Genomic DNA, 27,539 nt, shown 5'->3' on the forward strand with positions numbered 1-27,539 from the left:
CATACAAATTGTGAAATTTCTTGTTCTAGTTCTGTGAAAAATGCCATTGGTAGTTTGATAGGGAATGCACTGAATCTGTCGATGGCTTTGGGTAGTAGAATCATTTTCACAATGTTGATTCTTCCAATCCAAGAACATGGTATATCTCTCCATCTGTTTGTATCATCTTTAATTTCTTTCATCAGTGTCTTATAGTTTTGTGCATACAGGTCTTTTGTCTCCCTAGGTAGGTTTATTCCTAGGTATTTTATTCTTTGTGTTGCAATGGTAAATGGGAGTGTTTCCATAATTTCTCTTTCAGATTTTTCATCATTAGTATGTAGGAATGCAAGAGATTTCTGTGCATTAATTTTCTATCCTGCTACTTTACCAAATTCATTGATTAGCTCTAGTAGTTTTCTGGTAGAATCTTTAGGATTCTCTAGGTATAGTATCATGTCATCTGCAAACAGTGACCGTTTTACTTCTTCTTTTCTGATTTGGATTCCTTTTATTTCTTTTTCTTCTCTAATTGCTGTGGCTAAAACTTCCAAAACTATGTTGAATAATAGTGGTGAGAGTGGAGAACCTTGAGTTGTTCCTGATCTTAGTGGAAATGGTTTCAGTTTTTCACCACTGAGAATGATATTGGCTGTGGGTTAGTCATATATGGCCTTTATTATGTTGAGGTAAGTTCCCTCTATGCCTACTTTCTGAAGAGGTTTTATCATAAATGGGTGTTGAATTTTGTCGAAAGCTTTTTCTGCATCTATTGAGGTGATCATATGGGTTTTCTCCTTCAATTTTTTAATATGGTGTATCACATTGATTGATTTGCATATATTGAAAATCCTTGCATTCCTGGGTCAAACCCCACCTGATCATTGTGTATGATCCTTTTAATGTGTTGTTGGATTCTGTTTGCTATTATTTTGTTGAGGAATTTTGCATCCATGTTCATCAGTGATATTGGCCTGTAGTTTTCTTTCTTTGTACTATCTTTGTCTGGTTTCAGTATCGGGGTGATGGTGGCCTCATCGAATGAGTTTGGGTTTGTTCATCCCTCTGCTATATTTTGGAAGAGTTTGAGAAGGATAGGTGTTAGCTCTTCTCTAAATGTTTGATAGAATTTGACTGTGAAGCCATCTGGTCCTTAGCTTTTGTTTGTTGGAAGATTTTGAACCACAGTCTTGGTTTCAGTGCTTGTGATTGGTCTGTTTATATTTTCTATTTCTTCCTGGTTCAGTCCTGGAAGGTTGTGCTTTTCTAAGAATTTGTCCATTTCTTCCAGGTTGTCCATTTTATTGGCATATAGTTGCTTATAGTAATCTCTCATGATCTTTTATTTCTGCAGTGTCAGTGGTTACTTCTCCTTTTTCATTTCTAATTCTATTAATTTGTGTCTTCTCCCTTTTTTTTCTTAATGAGTCTGGCTAATGGTTTATCAGTTTTGTTTATTTTCTCAAAGAACCAGCTTTTTGTTTTATTGATCTTTGCTACTGCTTCCTTCATTTCTTTTTCATTTATTTCTGATCTGATCTTTATGATTTCTTTCCTTCTTCTGACTTTGGGCTTTTTGGTCTTCTTTCTCTAATTGCTTTAGGTGTAAGTATAGTTTATTTGAGTTGTTTCTTGTTCTTGAGGTAGGATTGTATTGCTATAAACTTCCCTCTTAGAACTGCTTTTGCCGCATCCCATAGGTTTTGGGTCATCGTGTTTTCATTGTCATTTGTTTCTAGGTATTTTTTGATTTCCTCTTTGATTTCTTCAGTGATCTCTTAGTTATTTAGTAGTGTATTGTTTTGCCTCCATGTGTTTGTATTTTTTACGGATTTTTTTCCTGTCATTGATGTCTAGTCTCATAGTGTTGTGGGCGGAAAAGATACTTGATATGATTTCAGTTTTCTTAAAATTACCATGGCTTGATTTGTGACCCAAGATATGATCTATCTTGGAGAATGTTCCATAAGCACTGGAGAAGAAAGTGTATTCTGTTGTTTTGGGATGGAATGTCCTATAAATATCAATTAAATCCATCTTGTTTAATGTATCATTTAAAGCTTGTGTTTCCTTATTTATTTTCATTTTGGATGATCTCTCCATTGGTGAAAGTGGGGTGTTAAAGTCCCCTACTATGATTGTGTTACTGTCGATTTTCCCTTTATGGCTGTTAGCATTTGCCTTATGTATTGAGGTGCTCCTATGTTGGGTGCATAAATATTTACAATTGTTACATCTTCTTCTTGGATTGATCCCTTGATCATTATGTAGTGTCATTTTTGTCTCTTGTAAGTCTTTATTTTAGTCTATTTTGTCAGATATGAGAATTGCTACTGCAGCTTTCTTCTGATTTCCGTTTACGTGGAATATCTTTTTCCATCTGCTCACTTTCAGTCTGTATGTGTCCCTGGATCTGAAGTGGGTCTCTTGTAGTCAGCATATATATGGGTCTTGTTTTTTTTTTTTTTTTTTTTTTTTAAATTTTATAGCTACTTTATTTATTTATTTATTTATTTTTGGCTGTGTTGGGTCTTCAGTTCGTGCGAGGGCTTTCTCTAGTTGCGGCAAGTGGGGGCCACTCTTCATCGCGGTGCGCGGGTCTCTCACTATCGCGGCCTCTCCCGTTGCGGAGCACAGGCTCCAGACGCGCAGGCTCAGTAGTCATGGCTCACGGGCCCAGCTGCTCCGTGGCATGTGGGATCTTCCCGGACCAGGGCTCGAACCCGTGTCCCCTGCATTAGCAGGCAGATTCTCAACCACTGCGCCACCAGGGAAGCCCTGGGTCTTGTTTTTGTATCCATTCAGCCAGTCTGTGTCTTTAGGTGGGCACATTTAATCCATTTACATTTAAGGTAGTTATCGATATGTATGTTCCTATTACCATTGTCTTAATTGTTTGGGGTTTGTCATTGTAGGTCTTTTCCTAGAGGAGTTCCTTAAGCATTTGTTGTAAAGCCAGTTTGCTGGTGCTGAATTCTCTTAACTTTTGCTTTTCTGTAAAGGTTTTAATTTCTCCGTCGAATCTGAGATCCTTGCTGGGTAGAGTAATCTTGGTTGTAGGTTTTTCCCTTTCATCACCTTAAATATGTCCTGCTACTACCTTCTGGCTTGCAGAGTTTCTGCTGAAAGATGAGCTGTTAACCTTATGCGGATTACGTTGTATGTTATTTGGTTTTTTTTCCCTTGCTGCTTTTAATATTTTTTTCTTTGTATTTAATTTTTGATAGTTTGATTAATATGTGTCTTGCCGTGTTTCTCCTTGGATTTATCCTATATGGGACTCTCTGCGCTTCCTGGACTTGATTGACTATTTCCTTTCCCATATTATGGAAGTTTTCAACTATAATCTCTTCAAATATTTTCTCAGTCCCTTTCTTTTTCTCTTCTTCTTCTGGGACCCCTGTAATTCAAATGTTGGTGCATTTAATGTTGTCCCAGATGTCTCCGAGAGTGTCCTCAATTCTTTTCATTCTTTTTTCTTTATTGTGCTCTGCAGTAGTTATTTCCACTATTTTATCTTCCTGGTCACTTATCCGTTCTTCTGCCTCAGTTATTCTGCTATTGATTCCTTCTAGAGAATTTTTAATTTCATTTATTGTGTTGTTCATCATTGTTTATTTGGTGTTTCATTCTTCTAGGTTCTTGTTAAAGGTTTCTTGAATTTTCTCCATTCTATTTCCAAGATTTTCGATCATCTTTACCATCATTACTCTGAATTTTTTTCAGGTAGACTGTCTACTGGAAAAAGGGTTTTTACCTTGCTCCTTCATCTGCTGTGTGTTTCTCTGTCTCCTCATTTTGCTTAACTTACTGTGTTTGGGGTCTCCATTTTGCAGGCTGCAGGTTCGTAGTTCCTGTTGATTTTGGTGTCTGCCCCCAGTGGGTAAGGTTGATTCAGTGTGTTGTGTAGGCTTCCTGATTGAGGGGATTGGTGCCTGTGTTCTGGTGGATGAGGCTGGATCTTGTCTTTCTTGTGGGCAGGACCGCATCCAGTGGTGTGTTTCGTGGTGTCTGTGACCTTATTATGATTTTAGGCAGCCTCTCTGCTAATGGGTGGGGTTGTGTCCCTGTCTTGCTAGTTGTTTGGCATAGGGTGTCCAGCACTGTAGTTTGCTGGTCGTTGAGTGGAGCTGGGTCTTAGCGTTGAGATGGAGATCTCTGGGAGAGCTTTCGCCATTTGGTATTACGTGGAGCCAGAAGGTCTCTGGTGGACCAATATCCTGAACTAGGCTCTCCCATCTCAGAGGCACAGGCCTGACACGAAAACCCCGTCAGCCACACAGCTCAAAAGAGAAGGGAGAAAGAAAGAAAGAAAGAAAGAATTTTATTTTATTTTTTATTCTTTATTAAAATAAAAGATAAAGAAATTGTTAAAAATAAAAAAATTTAAAAGTAATATAAGAAAAAGAAAGAATAGAGCAACCAAACCAAAAAACAAATCCATCAATGATAATAAGCGCTAAAAACTATGCTAAAAAGACACAAAAAACAAAAAAACAGATAGACAGAACCCTAGGAAAAATGGTAAAAGAAAGCTATACAGACAAAATCACAGAAAGAAGCATACACATACACATACACACTCACAAAAAGAGAAAAAGGAAAAAAAATATATATCTATATATTAAAAAAAAAAGGAAGAGAGCAACCAAATCAATAAATAAATTTACCAATGATAATAAACTCTAAATACTAAACTAAGATAAACATAAAACCAGAAACCAGTCAGCCACATACAGCAAACCCCAAGCCTACAATTGCTCCCAAAGCCCACCGCCTCAATTTTGGGATGATTCGTTGTCTATTCAGGTATTCCACAGATGCAGGGTACATTATCCCTGGATCACGGGACCCTGGCAGTGGTGGGCTGCACAGGCTCCCGGGTGGAGACGTGTGGATAGTGACCTGTGCTTGCAGACTGGCTTCTTGGTGGCTGCAGCAGCAGCCTTAGCGTTTCATGCCCGTCTCTGGGGTCTGTGTTGATAGCCGCAGCTCGTGCCCGTCTCTGGAGCTCATTTAGGCTGTGCTCTGAATCCCCTCTCCTCGCGCACCCCGAAATAATGGTCTCTTGCCTCTTAGGCAGGTCCAGACTTTTTCCCGGACTCCCTCCTGGCTAGCTGTGGTGCACTAGCCCCCTTCAGGCCGTGTTCACGCAGTCAACCCCAGTCCTTTCCCTGGGGTCTGACCTCTGAAGCCAGAGCCTCAGCTCCCAGCCCCCGCCCGCCCCGGCGGGTGAGCAGACAAGCCTCTTGGGCTGGTGAGTGCTGCTCGGCACTGATCCTCTGTGCAGGAATCTCTCCGCTTTGCCCTCCGCACCCCTGTTGCTGCGCTCTCCTCCGTGGCTCTGAAGCTTCCCCCCTCTGCCACCCGCAGTCTCCGCCCACGAAGGGGCTTCCTAGTGTGTGGAAACCTTTCCTCCTTCACAGCTCCCTCCCGCTGGTGCAGGTCCTGTCCCTATTCTTTTGTCTCTGTTTTTTCTTTTTTCTTTTGCCCTACCCAGGTATGTGGGGAGTTTCTTGCCTTTTGGGAAGTCTGAGGTCTTCTGCCAGCATTCAGTAGGTGTTCTGTAGGAGTTGTTCCAAATGTGGATGTATTTCTGATGTTTTTGTGGGGAGGAAGGTGATCTCCACATCTTACTCCTCTGCCATCTTGAAGGTCTCTACCACCAATAAGTTTTAGATAAGGCTGCCAACTTATTTCAAACTCTAGTATCTATCAATTTCTGCACTAGTTTTCCTGAAGCCTAGCTGCTACTATCTCTAACATTATGGTAAATTCTAAGGCTCTTTATGTGATTAAGACAACAAATATAAATTTGAAGAAAATTCAGCGTAAGTAGTAGATGCCTGTGATATTGAAATTCATGGGGAATATAATACATTGATCTTGCAATTTTTTTAAACAAATGATTAGTGGATGTTTACTTTATAATAGGCATATTATGGGAGGTGAATATATAATGGTTCCTAAATCATGTTAACAAAAAGGATCCATAACAATTACAAATGTGTGAAAAATGTGAGCTTAGCATATTGAGGGAAAAATAAGAAAATATCCTTGATTATGTGGAGCACTGATATATGACTGGATAAATGTAAGTTGATTTAGAGGTAGTAAGGTTTAGAAATGTAAGGTTGATTGAATGAAGATATTGACTGTTAACGTTGAGAATTCCAGATTTAGTTCTATTGTTACCAGTGGCCACAGTAAATTGTAAAATATTGTACTACCATAAATAAGGTTATATTACAAAATATAAAATTTATTAGTTTTCTTTAAGTAATCTCCCTATGTTATTTTGTTTGTTGAGGTATAATTGATATACAAAAATACTGCACATACATTAAATATCAGTTGGAGGGTTTGGAGACATGCATACATTTACAAAACCATAGTCACAAGCAAGGTAATAAACATATACGTCACCTCAAGAAGTTTTTCCTTGCCTTTTTGGGTTTCTTTTTGTTTACTTTTTTATTTGTTTTTGTATTTGTTTGTGCTTTATTGGTGGTAAGAACATTTAACATGAGCTTGACCTTCTTAACAGTTTTTTAAGTATGCAATACTGAATAGTTAGCTGTAGGCACTATATTTTACCATAGATTCCTGGAACTTGTTCATCTTATATAACTGAAACTTGATACCCATTGAACAACTCTTACTTTCCCCTTCCTAACTGGGAAATCACCATTTTACTCTGTGTTTCTATAAGTTTGACTATTTCAGATACCTCGTAAGTGGAATTGTGCAGTATTTGTCCTTCTGTGACTGGCTGTTTTCAGCTAGTAAAATGTCTTCCAGGTTCATCAGTGTTGTTGCAAAGAAGATTTCCTTCTTTTTTAAGGATGAATAATTTTGCATTTTATGTATATATCACAGTTTTCTTTATCCATTCATCAGTCAGTGGACACTTAGGTTTTTTCCATATCTTGGCAGTTGTGAATAATGCTGCAGTGAACATAGAGTGCAGGGATTTCTTTGAGATCCTGATTTCAGTTCTTTTGGATATTTACCCAGAAGTGGGAATACTAAATCATATGGTAGATCTATTTTTAATATTTGGAGATAGAGCAGCTGTACCATTTTACATTCCCAGCAGTGTACAAGGGTTCCAGTTTATCCACATCCTCACCAACAGTTTTTGTCTTTCTTTTTTTTAAATAACCATCCTGACAGGTATGGGCTGATAACTCATTATAGTTTGATTTTAGGTGATACCTTATTTGTTTTTGATTTTGAATTTGATGATTAGTGATATTAAGCACCTTTTCATACACCTTTGGCCACTTGTTTGTCTTTAGAGAAATATCTATTCAAATCCTTACCCCATTCTTTTATTCGGTTATTTGTTTTTGTGGGGTTTTTCTTAATGCTATTGAGATGTAGGAGTTCCTTATGTATTTTGGATATTAATAGATATATGGTTTGCAAACGTTTTCTACCATTCAGAAGCTTCCTTTACATTCTGTTGATTGCATCCTTTGCTTTGCAGAAGATTTTAGTTTGATATAGTCACAATTGTCTATTTTTGCTTTTGTTGCCTGTACTTTGGGTGTTATATTCAATAAATTATTGCCAGGGCTAGTGTCAAGAAGTCTTTCACCTATGTTATCTTCTAGGAGTTTTACAGTTTCATGTCTTATGTTTAAGTCTTTGATCCATTTTGAGTTCATTTTTGTATATGGTATAAGAGAGGGGTCCAGTTTCATGCTTTGTCATGTGGCTATCCAGTTTTCCCAGCATCATTTGTTGAAGAGACTATCCTTTCCCCATTGTGTATTCTTGGCACCTTTTTTGAAGATCAGTTGACACTTTATGTGTGGGTTTATTTCTGAGCTTTATATTCTATTCCGTTAGTCTAAATAACTGTCTTTATGCCAGTATCATACCTTTTTAAAATAATTTTTTAGTATCATACTTTTTTAATTACTGTAATTTTGTAATAATTTTTGAAAACAGGAAATTCCCATAAAATTTTTATTCTAGCTTAGCAAATTTATCCATGGATCCCTCAAAACTATTTATTTCTTTATTATTGCCATACTGTTGAGATGTGTAATACTAAATGGCAAAACTCTAGAGTCATCTAGATCTAAATTTAATTTTACAATTTCTTATGTACTAGCTATGTGACATTGGTGAGGTGTTTATCATCAGTCAGAGACATCTGTTCAATTTCAGTTACGCTTTTCCAAGGTAGGGACCTGCCACGCCCTTCTCTTGTCTCTGGAGTTTCATTTATCAAGAGAGAGAGTGACATGTCCATGGTAGTTCTATCTTCTCTCTCTCTCTCTCAAAGGCTTTAAGTAACTTGTGTATTTTTATTTAATTTATGTCTTTCTTATTTCTCCATGTAGAATCTAGTAGAGAACAGTGCCTGAGTTCAAATTCAGTTTATACCATTTACTAGCCTGTGGTTTGGGAATCTCCATTAATTGCTCTGTTTCAGTTTTCTATCTATGATATAAAATAAGAACAATACTAGTCTCCTTACTTCATAGGGTTGTTGTGCGGATTAAATAAGATGGTTCATGTAATGAACTGTACCTGTCACATTGCAATCACTTTATAAGTATTTGCTCTCTTCATCATCAATCATAAATCATATCTCTAGATCACTTTGGACAATACCTTGTTATATAGATGTTAAATTAATATATACTGGTTGGGTCACTTAGCGTTTTGGGGTAATCACATTGTCCAAAGCTGACTATATCATCTATGCTATTTGGGGGTATTATTTTGCATCTCACCTCTGGATGGCACTGCAGCTAGGATTTAATAATCAAATAACAACCATCCAATTTATCTTCTACCAACCCTCCAAATAATTTGATCACATCAAAATCCCTGTGTTAAATCTTTCTTTGCTTAAGATATCTTCAATATGTATTCCAGTTTCCTGCAAAGAAATTGATGGACTAATATATGTATTCCAACTGCAGTCTAAAAATCAGCATATAGGTATCAGTTATTAAAAGTCCCATATTCTCATCCCACCCTCTCCTTTGTAGGATGCAAAGCTGGAATGGTAAATAGAATTCTACCACATACATAATCTTAACATTCAATAATATGTAGGTGTTTTTATATATTCTACTATTCATTGGAATTCTTTGCAAGAAGGAGATTTTGACAAATGGATTAATAAACATTATGAGTATAGATGAGACATGCACTTCATTTCACTTAGATATTTATTACCTGACTAGTAAATAAATGTTTCCTCATTACTAATTTATACCTCCTTGTTTTACAAAATTCAATACTACATTATTCTAAAAGTTGTAGTCATTATAAAAATATTTTGAAGTATGTACTAACAACACAATTTTTTTTAGAACAATTTTAAAAGATGATTATTTTGTATTAGAGAGGATAAGGAGTCCAATTTGTATTGAAGCTATTTTCTGTATAAAACATTTTTTTGTTGCAAATTTAATTATTATTTATGTATTATTGTTTATGAAATTTCATTCATCCTGAATAAAATATAACAAGTAAGCTTGCAACTTCATAAATGCAATCAAGGCTCTTTGTAAAACTTTACTTCTAAAATAAGAGAGATATTCTGTGTTACTATCTTTTATTAACTAATGCAAGACTCAACAAAAGTTTTCATTAGAATTTATATAAAAGGACACTACATGGGCTTCCCTGGTGCAGTGGTTAAGAATTCATCTGCCAATGCAGAGGACACGGGTTTAAGCCCTGGTCTGGGAAGATCCCACATGCCACGGAGCAACTAAGCCTGTACACCACAACTACTGAGCCTGCACTCTAGAGCCCGTGAGCCACAACTACTGAGCCTGTGTGCTGCAACTACTGAAGCCTGCATGCTTAGAGCCCGTACTACACAGCAAGAAAAGACACTGCAATGAGAAGCCCGCGCACTGCAATGAAGAGTAGCCCCACTCGCCGCAACTAGAGAAAGCCCGCACACAGCGATGAAGACCCAATGCAGCCAAAAATAACATAAATAAAATAAATAAATAAATTTAAAATAAAATAAAAGGACACTACAATCCAGAAGTCTTGGGAATAATTTTTTTTATTGAAGTATAGTTGATTTACAATGTTGAGTTAATCACTTCTGTATAGCAAAGTGATTCAGTTATAAATATGTGTACATTCTTTTTTTATATTCTCTTCCATTATGGTTTATCATAGGATATTGAATACAGTTCTCTGTGCTATACATTTGTAGGACCTTGCTTATCCATTCTATATATAAAAGCTTATATTTGCTAACCCCTACCTCCCACTCCATCCCTCCCCCCCAACCTGTCTTTCTTGGCAACCACCAGTCTGTTCTCTATGTCCGTGATTCTGTTTCTGTTTCATAGATAAGTTCATTTGTGACATATTTTACATTCCACAAAAAAGTGATATCATATGGTATTTGTATTTCTCTTTCTAACTTACTTCACTTAGTATGATAATCTCTAGGTACATTCATGTTGCTGCAAATGGCATTATTTCATTCTTTTTTATGGCTGAGTAGTATTCCATTGTATATATGTACCACATCTTCTTTATCCATTCATCTGTTGATGGACATTTATGCTGTTTCCAAGTCTTGGCGATTGTGAATACTGCTGCTATGAACATAGGGGTGCATATATCTTTATGAATTATAGTTTTGTCCAGATATATGCCCCTGAGTGGGATTTCTGGATCATATGTTAATTCTATTTTTAGCTTTCTGAGGAACCTCCATACTGTTTTCCACATTGGCTGCACCAACTTACATTTGGGAATAATTTCTAATGAAACACACACACAACACACATCCCAGACACACATAAGAAAAAATGATCCTTTTTTTATTGAAGTACAGTTGATGTATAAGATTATATAAATTACAGGTGTAAAATATAGTGATTCACAATTTTTTAAGGTTATACTCCATTTATAGTTTTTCTAAAATATTGGTTATTTTACTCATGCTATACATATATCCTTGTAGCTTATTTTACACCTAATAGTTTGCACTTCTTAATCCCCTACCCCTATATTGCCCCTCTTCCCTTCCCTCTCCCCATTGGTAACCACTAGTTTGTTCTCTATATCTGTGAGTCTGCTTCTTTTTGTTATATTCACTAGTTCTACTGAATGGGAGAAAATATTTGCAAATGATATGACTGATAAGTGTTACTATCTAACATCTATAAACATCTCATACACCTCAACATCAAAAAAACAAACAACCCAATTATAAAATGGGCAGAAGAACTGAATAGACATTTTTTCAAAGAGGAAATGCAGATGGCCAACAGGCACATGAAAAGGTGCTCAACATCGCTAATCATCAGGGAAAAGCAAATCAAAACAACAATGAGATATCACCTCACCTCCATCAGAATGGCTATCATCAAAAAGAACACAAATAACAAATGTTAGTTATGATGTGGAGAAAAGGGAACCCTCGTACACTGTTGGTGGGAAAGTAAATTGGTGCAGCCACTGTGGAAAACAGTATGGAGGTTTCTCAGAAAACTAAAAATAGAATTACCATATGACCCAGCAATATGTCCAAAAAAAACACTAATTCTAAAAGATACATGCACCACCTCAGTGTTCATAGCAGCATTATTTACAATTGCTAAGATATGGAAGCAACCTAAATGTCCATCAACAGATGAATGGATAAAGAAGATGTTCTATATATATATATACACACACATACACAATGGAATACTACTCTGCCATAAAAAAAATTGAAATGTTGCCCTTTGCAGCAACATGGATGTACTTGGAGGGCGTTATGCTAATTGAAATAAGTCAGAGAAAGGCAAATGCTGTATGATATCACTTACATGTGGAATTGAAAAATGCTCCTTGTAAAGACCATTTATGTCTCTCTTACTCATGGGACATATCAGATAGGATTGAGATAACTGTGGGCTACGAGGTGTGCTTACTCTAAGTGCTTAAGAGGCAGTATAGATTAGAACTATAGTGCTGGGGTTTAATATTTCAGTATTGTTAGGAGCTAAATGTTTACGTCCCCCCAAAATTCATCTTGAAATCCTACTGCCCATGTGATGGTATTAGGAGGGGGGCTTTTGGGAGGTATTAGGGCATGAGGGTGGAGCCCTTATGAATGGATTAATGCCCTTATATAAAAGATACCCCAAAGAGCTCCCTTGGCACTTTCCACCATATGAGGAAAGAGCAAGAAGATAGCTATCTGTGAACAAGGAAGCAGGCCCTCACCAGACACTGAATCTGTTGATTCTTTGATCTTGGACTTCTCAGTATTCTAGAACTGTGAGAAATTTCTGGTGTTTATAAACTACCCTTACTATGTGTTTAAGTTAAATATATAGCACCTGGTAATTTCAACTCAACTCTGCATATGATTGATATAGTATTGGTGATGAAGGCAGAGCCCTAATTAGATATTGACTGTATACAATATACATGTGTATTTCTTATCTTTGGCTCAGTATATAAAAGATCTTGACACTTAGTTGCTTTTCTTGGATGCAGTCAAGTATCCAAAATTCTATGAAGGCTAAGTTTACACTGGAAAAATTACTGAGTACTCATCAGAAAGTAATACTGCAGGATAAGATTATGATGGGTAATACTATCTATATTTTATGTGTTTTATTGTAGTGACATTTATGGGAAAACCAATCAATCCTTTTCATTCTTCTATTTTTAATTAAATTAATAAATGTTTAGGGCCATAATTGACTCATGCAGTATGAGAAATTGTCAGTGGTTCATTACTAATCAGTGAGCCAATTCTTTTAACTTAATACTTATATTTGACCTGAATAAAAAATATATAAAGGAATTATATTACAATAATGAAGAATAGTTTCCATGACTACTAATAAAATTATGTAAGAACATAGATAATATATCATTATCTCATCAACATAAAATAACTTTCTAATATATACAAACACTTATTATTCATATATGATGTTAAATACCCTATGAGATAGAAGTTGTCTCCCATTAGGACATTACAAAAATGCTATTACATAAATAAAATGACTGTATTATTTCAAAGGGCATAAGAACCACAGACATATTTGTTCTTAAATTAGATATACATCAATATTAATGTTATAGAATAAATGTGAACTTTAATTGAAAATAGAAAGAAATAAGAAACTTTCATTAAACTGCAGGATAATTATTTCATTTCCTGGCAGTTTTTTAGTTTTTGATCCACAACCAACAAGTCTTTGACCACAACCAACAACAGTTGAATATCACATTGAGTTCTTATTTCTATGTAAGGTCTAATGCTTACCATTCATGGTTTATTTTCCTTGCCCGAGGTCTTATTGCATGGGAAAAGATGATGTAGGTCTAAATAAAATAATTATTTTTATAGTTAATATCCATACGCTGCTCAGGTTGTGAAGGAAAATATGCCACCATATGTTGGCCTTCATGAAATTTCAAAGCTGTATTAAGAAATCCCCACCATCAATGTCTTAATCTTTTGCCAAGTCAACATAGTGGACTCTTTTATATCACACAGAAATTACACTTGAGTGCCAGAAATAGAACTTTTGAAAAACACATTTTTATTTGCAAAAAAATGACTAATGTAAAACTTTGGGACTTCTATCATCTGAAAGTAAGTTTTACAGTAAGCAATATATATAAATAATATATTGGGAATTTTCACTCTGACCACAGACAAGCCAACAAGAATTTAAAACATTTACCACCTTACAAAATTTTATGATTAAATTAAGACAAGTTTAAATATCGTTAGTGTTACTGAAAGTCATCTAGTTGTGAGTTGACAGATCATTTGCACAAAAGCTCTGGTTAAAAAGGATTGCTAAGACAATCAGATTCTGCTTTATGGAAAAAAATGCCCCTAATCCAGGTGACCTGATTTGAAAAGTCACATATGAAATGCTAACTTGCTTTAATATAAGAATCATCAATTATTCTCACCATTAAAAAAGGAAAGAAATAGGAATATATCAATAGCATATCTTGCCACTTCTGTAATTAAGAATAGTGCAGTGTTTGCTGACAAACAATTTCCCCATCATTTTCTTTCTGATTTTTTGAAGTTCCTGATATAGTAACATTACTGTAATGAACCTCACTTCAATGAAACAATAAAAAAATAAATTGCATTTTAAGTGATGCTGACATAAGTGACTTCTTCCAATGTAAATTGCTATAGGTAAGAGAATTCATTTTTACAGCAAATCCTTTCAAGCATATGCTTAGGAGTAAAGCAGAACAATTCTGTGTAAATCATGTTTTGTAAGAAAGTCTGTAGAACAGGGTACAAATATATGTAATTTAGTGGAAATACTATCACTAATGATATAGATTGCCAAATGGAATTCTCTGGTCTCCAGAAGCTGTGTTTACTGCCTTTTTCCAGTGTGACTTAATGGATTTTTAAAACCATGTCTTCAGTTACATTGTTCTTGTTAAATGGAAAGTTTAATTTAAAGCTTCTTCTGATTCCATTTGGTAGAAAAGTCTCTTCTGCATAATCCCACAGCTTTTCTTTATTGGAAATATCTTTTGTAAAACTTTGCTATGTGAGTTTCTCTGTACTTAGGGTTGATGGAAGAATTTTGAAAAATGAAAATGCGCATTTTGACCTTAAGGCTTTCCCCTTATTTAGGTACATTACTGGAATTACTTCTGTTAAACAGCTCCAGAATTCTGAGACTGCATAAGATTTAATTAAGGGAAGAGTGTGCATTGTGACATAAAAGACATTTTAAAACATTTTCAAAATAAAATTTCCATATATTTTCATTTATCCAATAAATATTTATTGAGTGCCTACTGTATGTCAGGTAAAGGACCAGGAATTGGAATTATATAGATACATAATATAAGATCCCTAGATTATCCCCATATAAACTGTTTTGTGTTCTGGGCTTTGAGAGATTTTGCGTACAAAAAATTAAAACTTTATTTTCCGAAATGTAGTAATTTTATTATAATTAACTCCTTTTCAAAATAATGAAAAAATAAAAAGAAGCTATGTCAATAAATATAACATTAATGTGTATGATTCACACCAGCATGCACATTATCTCTTCTTTCATATGAAACTCAAAGTGATAGAAATGAATAAAAATGGTAACTATATAAATTAAACCCACAACCAGGTAAAGAACTGAATATGAGTCAACTGCTGAGGGAGAATTTTTTTTCATGAATATAGAAGAAAATAGAGGCATATAGAAAGAGAATGGAGGTGTGATAATTGAAAGAAAGTTCTAAGGAGACCAAAATTAAGAGGTAGAAAAGACAGTGACTTATAAACAATCTGTCCAGGCAAATCTCTAAATGACTTTGTTTTTTCCCTGAACTGCCTTTGACTCAGAAATGTTATATGTGGTGGGTGGTTGAAGTGAATTAATGGATCTGAAAGCATAGGGATTAATTCAAGTTTTGTAAATGGTACAGTTGACACATCTCACTACCCACCCCAAACTTAGCCATCAGTCTTTTTTTTTTTTTTAATTTTTGTGGGAGTATAGTTGATTTACAATGTTGTATCAGTTTCTGCTGTACAGCAAAGTGAAACAGTTATACATATACGTATATCCACTCTTTTTTAGATTCTATTCCCATATAGATCATTACAGAGTATTGAGTAGAGTTCCCTGTGCTATACAGTAGGTACTTATTAGTTATCTGTTTTATATACAGTAGTGTGTATATGTCAATCCCAATCTCCCAATTTATCCCCTCTTTCCCCCTTGGTAACCATAAGTTTGTTTTTTACATCTGTGACTCTATTTCTGTTTTGTAAATAGTTTCATTTGTACCATTCTTTTAGATTCCACATATAAGCGATATCATATGATATTTGTCTTTCTCTTTCTGACTTATTTCACTCAGTCTGACAGTCTCTAGGTCCATCCATGTTGCTGCAAATGGCATTATTTCATTCTTTTTAATGGCTGAGTAATATTCCATTGTATATATGTACCACATATTCTTTATCCATTCCTCTGTCGATGGACATTTAGGTTGCTTCCATGTCCTGACTATTGTAAATAGTGCTGTGATGAACATTGGGGTGCATGTATCTTTTCAAAATATGGTTTTCTCCAGATATATGCCCAGGAGTGGGATTGCTTGATCATATGGTAGCTCTATTTTTAGTGTTTTAAGGAAACTCCGTACTGTTCTCCATAGTGGCTGTACCAATTTACATTCCCACCAACAGTGTAGGAGGGTTTCCTTTTCTCCACACCCTCTCCAGCATTTATTGTTTGTAGAATTTTTGATATTGGCCATTCTAACTGGTGTGAGGTGATACCTCATTGTAGTTTTGATTTGCATTTCTCTAATAATTAGTGATGTTGAGCATCTTTTCATGTGCTTTTTGGCTATCTGTATGTCTTCTTTGGAGAAATGTCTGTTTAGATCTTCTGCCCGTTTTTTGATTGGATTGTTTGGTCTTTTTGATATTGAGCTGCATGGGCTATTTGTATATTTTGGAAATTAAACCCTTGTCAGTCGCTTCATTTGCAAATAGTCTCTCCCATTCTGTGGGTTATCTTGAGAAAGAAAAATGGAGGAGGAGGAATCAGGCTCCCTGACTTCAGACTATTCTACAAAGCTACAGTAACCAAAACAGTATGGTACTGGCAAAAAAACCAGAAATATAGATCAGTGGAACAGGGTAGAAAGTTCAAAGATAAACCTACACACCTATGGTCACCTAATCTATGACAAAGGAGCAAGAATATACAATAGAGAAAAGACAGCCTCTTCAATAAGTGGTGCTGGGAAAACTGGACAGCTACATGTAAAAGAATGAAATTAGAGCATTCTCTAACACGATTCACAAAAATAAACTCAAAATGACCTAAAGCCCTAAATGTAAGATGGGATACTCTAAAACTCTTAAAGCAAAACATAGGCAGAACACTCTCTGACATAAATCACAACAGGCTCTCTTTTGATTCACCTCCTAGAGTAATGAAAATAAAAACAATCAAATGGGACCTAATTAAACTTAAAAGCTTTTGCACAGCAACAGAAACTATAAACAAAAGAAAAGCTAACCATCAGTCTTAACCAGCAACAAGTATCAACTACCCAGAACTACCCCCCACAAAAAAGATCACAGAGTTTTCTGGGGAGAACTAGAGTTTCTAATATGGATTTGAGGTACTAGACTGAAACATCTGCATTTTGCTCTTTTGTGCTAAATATACAAGGCCCAGCTTCCTTTTCATTTATTCTAAAATGAAGACTACTAGTCAAGAAACTTAACCCATAGGAATAGTTAATAGTTAGCTTTTATGTTGCATTATTTTAAATATAAAGGCAAAATAATGACCACCAGAATTTTGAGAAAATCTTAAAGACCACAGTTAGCAACAGTTATTAAAATATTACTTCAGAAGAAACAGAAGTAATTCAGAAAACTTTAAAAATAATACTATTTGATAATTTGAGAGATATTTGAGAAAATACCTCATTGATTACCACCCCACCACCTCAAAACAAACAAACAAACAAAATTGGGAGCTAAAAGTGATCCCTTGGGGGAGTGTTACTGGGGATGAGGACAAAGGGGTCAGACAAGGTATTTTTCATTTCAGTCTTGTCTGAACTATTTAATTTTGCTCATATCCAAGTATTAATTTGATTTAGAATTAAGTAATTAATAATACCCCCACAACAAATTCTTACAAGTTCCAAACTTTTCTTTATATTGATTGAAATAACTGCAGGGTTGCAGATATGCCAGATTTATAATGAATATTATCCTGCTGCTTATTTAAAATATCTAAATTGCATATTTCAAAGGCAAGTTGTAGTTACCATCTACCATTCTATTCCTTCTCCCTCAACCTGGTCATTTCTAGAGTTTTGTATCATGCAGAAGGTCTCCACTGCCTATTCAGTGTACAGAGGAGAAACTAGAAGCCTAGGCAATATTCTTAACATACTCTACCGTGCACTCTTGCACAGTGAATCCATCATGAGGTAGCATCTTTACTCCTCCAATAATTTATCTATCTGAATATCTGTACTTAAGCTAAAGCCATCATCCTTTCTCACAGTGGCTATTGTAATGACCTCCTACTTGGTTTATTAACATCCTTTTTTTCATGCTTTTCTCCTGGGGCATTTCCACTGCAGTCAGTGTCATCTTTTCAGAATACAAAACTGCTTACTTATGTCATTTCGTTGTATAATCATCTTAAATAAGTTTCCTTAGCCCCTGGGATAAAGTCTCACCCCCTTCACAAAATGCTTTCTCCCATGACTCCCTGTTTTGCCTCACCTCATAGAATTCTCCCTCTCACACTCTATTCTCCAGCCACTAAGGCCCTTTCATTTCCCATGTTGCCCGCCTCCCTCTTACCTTAAGGAAATTGCATACGTTGTTTCATCTTCTTGGAAACATCTCTCTTCTCCCTTCTCATCTAGTTAATGTTCACACATCCTTTACACGTAAACTCAATATTGAGTCTTTTCAATTCTGTTGCACTAAAACCACTGACAACCAGTACTCTGTCAGATGCTTCCCTCCTCAGCACTTACCTGTGGGCGTTTAGACAATGATTTAATTATTATCCCTTTATGCCAGTATACCATAAGCTTCACAAAAGAAGGGATCATATAAAAACTGTTCACTTCATTCCTACTTTTTAAAGAGTGTCTTGTTTTTAATAAGTGCTGAAGAAATATTATTGAATAAATTAACTATGTACAAAGCATGATTAGATTACTCAAAAAGGTACAAAAAACAAATAGCCATGGTTCCTGCCATACATTTTCTCAATTTATAACATGATAATTTCTCTTTCAAAATTTTCTGAGATAATCTAATTTTTATTTTTTATAATATGATATTGTCTTTTATGACTTCTTTCTAGAAAACAATCCATTTCTACCAGGCATTCAAATTTATTAGTGAGAAATTGTATATATTAGTTTTCTTTGTTTCCATGGTTGTGATTTTCCATCTTTCTATCTTCTTTTTTCCTCTCTCTCTCTCTCTCTCTCTGCTCTCTCATACACTCTTAAATTGTAGGAGTTAATTATATAATTTTAGTTAAGAGAATTTTGCTGATTATATCTATCAGTTTCACTCTACATCTTTTTTAAATGATTTATTATTTATTTTTTATTTTATATTGGAGTATAGTTGATATAAAATGTTGTGTTAGTTTTGGGTGTGCAGCAAAGTGATTTAGCTATACGTGTATCTATTCTTTTTCAAATTATTTTCCCATATAGGTTATCACAGATTATTGAATAGAGTTCCCTGTGCTATACAGTAGGTCCTTGTTGATTATCTATTTTATATATAGTAGTGTGTATATGTTAATCCCAACCTCCTAATTTATCCCTCCCCCCAATCTTTCCCCTTTGGAAACCATAAGTTTGCTTTCTAAGTCTGTGAGTCTATTTTGTAAATAAGTTCATTTGTCTCATTTTTTAGATTTAACATATAAGTGATTATCATATGATATTTGTCTTTTTCTGTCCTACTTACTCCACTTAGTATGATGATCTCTAAATCCATCCATGTTGCTGAAAATGGCATTATTTCATTCTTTTTTTATGGCTAATATTCCATTGTATATGTGTACCACATCTTCTTTGTCCATTCTTCTGTTGATGGACATTTAGGTTGCTTCCATGTGTCGGCTATTGTAAATAGTGCTGCGGTGAACATTGTGGTGCATGTATCTTTTTGATTTATAGGTTTGTCTGGATATACGCCCAGGAGTGGGATTGCTGGATCATATGGTAGCTCTATTTTTATTTTTTAAGGAACCTCCATACTGTTCTCCACAGTGGCTGTACCAATTTACATTCCCACCAACAGTGCAGGAGGGTTCCCTTTTCTCCATACCCTCTCCAGCATTTATTGTTTGTAGACTGTTTGATGATGGCCATTCTGACCAGTGTGAGGTGTTATTGTAGTTTTGATTTGCATTTCTCTAATAATTAGCAATGTTGAGAATCTTTTCATGTGCTTTGTGGCCATCTGTATGTCTTCTTTGGAGAAATGTCTATTTAGATCTTCTGCCCATATTTTGATTGGGTTGTCTGTTTTTTATATTGAGCTGCATGAGCTATTTGTATATTTTGAAGATTAACCCCTTGTCGATTGCATCATTTGCAAATATTTTCTATCATTCTGTGGGTCGTCTTTTCATTTTGTTTATTGTTTCCATTGCTGTGCAAAAGCTTTTAAGTTTAATTAGGTTCCATTTGTTTGTTTTTATTTTCATTACTCTAGGAGGTGTACACAAAAAGGTGTTACTGTGACTTATGTCAGAGTGTTCTGCCTGTGTTTTCCTGTAGGAGTTTTATAGTATATGGTCTTATATTTATGTCTTTAATCCATTTTGAGTTTATTTCTATGTATAGTGTTAGAGAATGTTCTAATTTCATTCTTTTATATGTAGTTGTCGAGTTTTCCCAGAACCACATATTGAAGAGACTGTCTTTTCTCCATTTTATATTCTTGCTACCTTTGTCATAGATTAATTGATGATAAGTGTGTGGGTTTATTTTTGGGCTTTCTATCCTGTTCCATTGATCTATACATCTGTCTTTGTGCCAGTGCCATATTCTTTTGATTATTGTAGCTATATAGTATAGTCTGACATCAGGGCACATGATTCCTTCGGCTCCATTTTTCCTTCTCAATATTGCTTTGGCTATTGGTGGTCTTTTGTGTTTCCATACAAATTTTAAGATTTTTTGTTCTAGATCTGCAAAAAATTGCTTTTAGCAGTTTGATAGGGATTGCATTGAATGTGTAGATTACCTTGGGTAGTATAGTCATTTTGACAATATTGATTATTCCAATCCAAGAACATGGTATATCTTTCCATCCGTTTGTGTCATCTTCAGGTTTTTTTCATCAGCATCTTATAGTTTTCAGAGGACAGATCATTTGTCTCCTTAGGTGGGTGTATTCCTAGGTATTTTATTCTTTTTGGTGTGATGGTAAATGGGATTATTTCCTTAATTTCTCCTTCTGATCTTTCGTTTTTAGTGTATAAAAATGCAACAGATTTCTGTGTATTAATTTTATATCCTTCAACTTTACCAAATTTATTGATGAGCTCTAGTATTTTTCTAGTAGCATCTTTAGGATACTATGTATAATATCATGTCATCTGCAAACAGTGACAGTTTTACTTCTTCTTTTCCAGTTTGGATTTCTTTTATTTCTTTTTCTTCACTGTTTGCCATGGCTGGACTTCCAAAACTATGTTGAATAAAAGAGGTGACAGTGGACATCCTTGTCTTGTTCCAGATCTTAGAGGATATGCTTTCAACTTTTCACCATTAAGAATGATGTTATGCTGTGGGTTTGTCCTACATGGACTTTATTATGTTGAGGTAGGTTCCCTCCATGCCCACTTTCTGGAGAGTTTTTATCATAAATGGGTGTTGAATTTTGTCAAAAGATTTTTCTGCATCTATTGAAATGATCATATGGTTTTTTATTCTTTAGGTTGTTAATGTGATGTATCACACAGATTGATTTGCAGATATTGAAAACTCCTTGCATCCCTGGGATAAATCCCACTTGATCATGGTATATGATCCTTGTAATGGATTCGGTTTGCTAGTATTTTATAGAGGATTTCTGAGTCTATGTTAATCAGTGATATTGGCCTGCAATTTTCTTTATTTTGTGGTATCTTTGGTTTTGATATCATGGCGATGGTGGCCTCATAGAATAAGCTTGGGAGTGTTCCTTCCTCTGCAATATTTTGGAATAGTTTCAGAAGGATAGGTGTTAACTCTTCTCTAAATATTTGATAGAATTCGCCTGTGAAGCCATATGGTTTTTTACTTTTGTTTGTTGGGAGTTTAAATCACAGTTTTAATTTCTGTGCTTGTGATTGGTCTGTTCATGTTTTCTATATCTTCCTGGGTCAGTTTTGGGAGATTGTACCTTTCTAAGAATTTCTCCATTTCTTCTAGGTTGTCCATTTTATTGGCATGTCATTGCTTGTAGTAGTCTCTTATGATCCTTTGCATTTCTGTGGTGTCCATTGTAACTTCTGCTTTTTCATTTCTATTTTTATTGATTTGAGCCCTCTTCCTTTTTTTCTTGATGAGTCTGGCTAAAGGTTTATCTATTTTGTTTATCTTTTCAAAGAACCAGCTTTTAGTTTTATTGATCTTTGCTATTGTTTTCTTCCTCTCTATTTCATTTATTTCTGCTCTGATTTTTATGATTACTTTCCTTCTGCTAACTTTGGGTTTTGTTTGTTCTTCTTTCCCTAGTTGCTTTAGGTGTTAGGTTAGGTTGTTTATTTGGGATATTTCTTGTTTCCTAAGGTTAGATTGTACTGCTATAAACTTCCTTCTTAGAACTGCTTTTGCTGTGTCTGATAAGTTTTGGAACGTCGTGTTTTCATTTTCATTTGTCACTAGGTATTTTTTTATTTCCTTTTTTATTTGTTTAGTGATCTGCTGGTTGTTTAGTAGCATATTGTTTAGCCTCCACAATTTGTGTTTGTGTGTTTTACAGGTTTTTTTCTTGTAGTTGATTTCTAATCTTATAGCATTGCAGTCAGAAAAGATGCTTGATATGACTGAAATCATATCAAGCATCTTTATGGGCTTGCTTTTTGGCCCAGCATGTGATCAGTCCTGGAGAATGTTCCATGTGCACTTGAGAAAAATGTGTATTATGCTGCTTTTGGATGGAATGCTCTACAAATATCAATTAAGTTCATCTGGTCTAATGTATTATTTAAGGCCTGTGTTTCCTTGTTGATTTTCTTCTGGATAATATATCCATTGACAATAGTGGGGTGTTAAAAGTCCCCCACTATTATTGTGTTGTGGTTGATTTCTCCTTTTATTGCTGTTAGTATTTAACTCATATATTGAGGTGCTTCTCTGTTGGGTGCATATATATTTACAGTTGTTATGTCTTCTTCTTGGATTGATCCCTTGATCATTATATAGTGTCCTTCCTTGTCTCTTGTAACAGTCTTTATTTTAAAGTCTATTTTGTCTGATATGAGTATTGCTACTCCAACTTTCTTTTGATTTCCATTGGCATGGAATAGCTTTTACCATCCCTGAACTTTCAGTCTATATATGTCCCTAGATCTAAAGTCAATCTCTTGTAGACAGCATATATACAGGTCTTGTTTTTGTATCCATTCAGCCAGTCTGTGTCTTTTGGTTGGAGCATTTAATCTATTTACATTTAAGATAGTTATCGACATGTGTGTTTTTATTGCCATTTTGTTAATTGTTTTGGATTTGTTTTTGTAGGTCTTTTTCCTTCTCTTTTGTTCTCTTGTAATTTGATGACTGTCTTTAGTGTTGTGTTTGGATTGTTTTTTTTTCTTTTCTGTGTGTGTATCTATTGTAGATTTTTGGTCTGTGATTATCATGAGGTTCTATATACAGTCTACATATACATGATTGTTTTACGTTGCTGGTCTCTTAATTTCAAATGCATTTCCAATATCCTGCATTTGTACTCTCCTCTTTTCATGATTGCTGGTTTTGATACCATATCTGTTTGTGGATGATTTCCTACCTTTACTATATATTTGCCTTTACCGGTGAACTTTCTAATTCATAATTTTCTTGTTTCTTTTTGTGACCTTTTCTTTACTTTCTACCTAGTGAATTTCCTTTAGCATTTCTTATAAAGCTGGTATGGTGGTCACTCTGCATCTTAACTTCACTTCTTTCTTTTATTTTTAAGTAAAATGTGTATATATTTAAGGTGTACATCATGATGATTTGATATAAGCAGTAAAATGATTACTGCAGTCAAACTAATTAACATATCTTCTCCTGACAGTTACCATTTTGTGTATGTGATATGAGCACTTGTAAACCACTCTCTTAGCAAATTATAGTATTCAATAAAGTATTATTTACCTGTAGTCATCATGCTGTGCATTAGATCTCTTGATGATTCATCCTACATAATTTCACTTCTTAATGGTCTCTTTTGAGAAAGAGGAGTTCTCCGTATCATTGTAGACAGAGGTGTCAATCTTTTCATTGCTTGTTTTATTGCTTGTAGTGTTTAGTGCCCTAAGAGAGCTATGCTATCCCCAAAGCCATGGCAATATTTTGCTTTGTTCCAAAAACTATATTGTATTACCACTCTCGTTTAGAGATACAGTTCATTTGGTATTGAATATTTTGTGCATGGTGTGAATAGTCGTCAAGATTTTATTCCCCATTTGAGCATGTATCTTGTAATGAAAAGACCATATTTTATCCATTTCCTTACAACAATGGCTTTGTCACAAGTCATATGAGTATAGGTCTGTTTCTGAAAGTTACATTCTGTCATTGATTCTTGGGCAAAAGGTCAAAACATGGATATTATCATACAGGTTGGATTACTGCAGTTTTAAAAATAAGTCCTAAAATCTAATAGTTTAAGTCTTCCAGCTTTGTTCATTTTCAAGGTTGTCCTAGAAAATCAAAGCATTTTCCTTTTCCATATAAATTTTATAATACTCTTGTCAATATTGACAGTAAACATGCTGTGATTTTAATTGAGATTACTTTGAATCTACAGTTTGACTTGGAGTAAATATGTTTTTCCTTAGGTATTTGATATTTATATGTATAAATATATACATATATGTGATGTTATTATAAAATTTACTTCATTTTCTGTAGTGATTTACAGAAATATGATTGAATTTTATAGTTTGACATGACGTATAGCAACTGTACTTGTCAGTTCTTATTTTTTATATATAGATCTCGTTAGATTCTTCCAAGAATACAATCATGTTGTCTATGAATAATAGAAAATATACTTCATCTTTACAGTCATATCCATTATGCTCTTTTCTGGCCTTTATTGTACTTATTTGGATCTCCTGTAAATATATAATAAAATTGATATTGGTACATATCCTTGTTTGTTCTCAGTCTCAGGGTAACAGTTTTTAATATTAATGAAAATTTCCAAATATACAAAGATTGAAAGAATTATATGTGAAATACCTATATCTTAACACCTGAACTGTACATTTATTATCTTAATATACTTGCTTATAACCAATTTATCCAACTCTGAACCCCTCTATTCATCAATTCATCTTATTTGTATTGTATTTAAAAGTAATTTGCAGATTAGTAAATTTCAATACTAAATATTGTCAGTATATATATTATTAAAGTAGAATAAAATGTTTTACAGATTGTTTTGAAGTAAAATTTACTTGTATATGTAAATGCACAAGTCTAAGTTTATCATTAGATAAGTAAAATACGATGTATTCTGACAAGCGCATATATCTGTATAACACAAATTCCCATCAAGCCATAAATCAATGCCACAAACCAGAAAGTTTCCTCATACCCCTTTCCAGTCAATTAATGCCCTCACTTTCACTCACCCAAGGGCATCTACTCTTCTAAAATTCTTTGCCATAGATTGGTTTTGTCTTTCCTACCAGTTTATATAAACAAGATCAACAGTATGTACTCTTCTGAGTGTCTTCTTTCACTTACCACATGGTGGTGTTGTGTTTAAGCACTTTACAACTTTTTATTGAGGAGGAGTGTTCCATTGCATGAATATGTCAAACTTTACTCATTTTGCTGTTGGTGAACACCTGAAGTGGTTCTGTGTTTAGTTACTGTGAATAAAGCTTTTATGAATATTGTTGTATATGTCATTTTGTGGCTATATGTTTTTATTTCTCTTTGGTAAATAAGTAGGATTAGAGTTATCTGATTATTAGGTAAGTATGTGTTTATGTATTCTAGAACTTTTTCCAGAATAAATGTGTGATTTTGCAATCCCATGAAAAATGCTTGACAGTTTCAATTGCTCCACATCCTTGACAATATATGATAATTGTCAATCTTTTAGTTATTCTGGGGAATATGTAGTGGCATTTTGTGATGATAGTAAGTCGCATTTATCTGATGATTAATGAAATTAAACATACTTCCATATACTTATTATCCTATGTAAAGCAATATCCTTTGTAAAGTATCCATTAAATCTTTGCTTATTTTTACTGTTAAAGTATCAGAGTTCTTATATATATCCTGCATAGTGGTCCTCTCTCAGATATATATTTTGTGAATATTTCCCTGGTGTCTTGCCTATTCATTTATTTTTAAAGCATTTTCTTGATGGCCAGGAGGGGTTTTTTTATAAGATATCTATGTATTTTTAATATCATTCCTACTTTATTATTTTTATGGTAATTGCTTAATGTTTCCTGTCTTAGAAACCTTTATCTACTTCCAAGTCAATCAGATATTTACTCTTATTTTCTTCTAGAAAATTTATAGTTTTAGCTACTATGTTTATTTCTGTGATCCAAGTTAAATTATTTGGGGGGTTTGATGTGAACTAGTGATTATAGTGATTGATACACTTTCTTGTTTCTCTGGAATACCCAGGGGCTTTTTGTAAATGTCCTTTATAATATTGAGAAACCTTTATTTTATTGCTACATTGGTGAGAATTTTGGCAGAAATGGGAATTGAATGGGCTTTTTGTAAAATGTTGTTCCTACATCTATCTAAATAATTATATCACTTTTCTCTTTCAATGAATTAATTTGAAAATTCAACAGGTTGATTTCTGAATGGTAAACTAATCTAACATTACTAAAATAAAGCCCACTTAGTCATGATGTATTAACTCTTCTTTCATTGCTAGATTCTGTCTATTAATATTTGTTAAGGAATTTTATGCCTATGTTCATGAAGAGTGTTGGTCTGTAATTTCCTTTTCTGTGATGTTTTTATCACATTTTGATGTCATGGTTTTGCTGGCCTCATCAACTGAGCTGGAAAATATTCTGTCCTCCTCTATTTTCTGGAAGTGTTTGTGTAAGATTCCTGTCATTTTTTTCCTTAAATATTTGGTAGAATTCACTAGTAAACCCATATGAAATCATTTATGCTTCCTTTCTTATATTTTTCAAGTTGCTATCGCCCAATAAACTTTTTAAAAAACCTATCTTTGTTTCAGCATATGCTTCTCAGAGAACCCAAAAGGCCCACTGATTCAGTATTTAGATAGATATAGCAATATATAGATTTTCTATTTCTTCTTACATTGTTTTCTAAAGATGTGAATTTATAAGAATTCATCCTTTTAATCTGTTTTCATGTTTTCTGGCTTAATAGTGTTAATAGTCATAATTTCTTCATAAGATCTGTAGTAATACTGTAGTTTTATTTTTTCTCTCTTGATCTGTCAATCTTGCCAAATGTCTATCAGTTTTATTTATCTTTGTGAAAAATCAATTTTTGATTTTACTAATTTTCTCCATTGTTTTTCTTTATCAATGTTTCTGATATGTATACTTACATTAATTATTTTTCATGTAACTTTGTTGGGTTTATTATGCTCCTTTTTTTCTTGATTCTGTATAACAAATTATCATCTTATATGCAAGTGAGGCTATATATTTTTCTGTAAGCACAGCTTCAGCATTATACCACAAAATTTTGATATATTTTATTTTCATTATCATTCACTTTAAAATATTTCCAATTTCTTTTTTCATTTATTCTTTTTCCTATCATTTACTTAGGAGTTTATAAATGTCCAAATATTT

This window comes from Balaenoptera musculus, chromosome 5, assembly GCF_009873245.2.
Source record: "Balaenoptera musculus isolate JJ_BM4_2016_0621 chromosome 5, mBalMus1.pri.v3, whole genome shotgun sequence".
Lineage (NCBI taxonomy): Eukaryota > Metazoa > Chordata > Mammalia > Artiodactyla > Balaenopteridae > Balaenoptera > Balaenoptera musculus.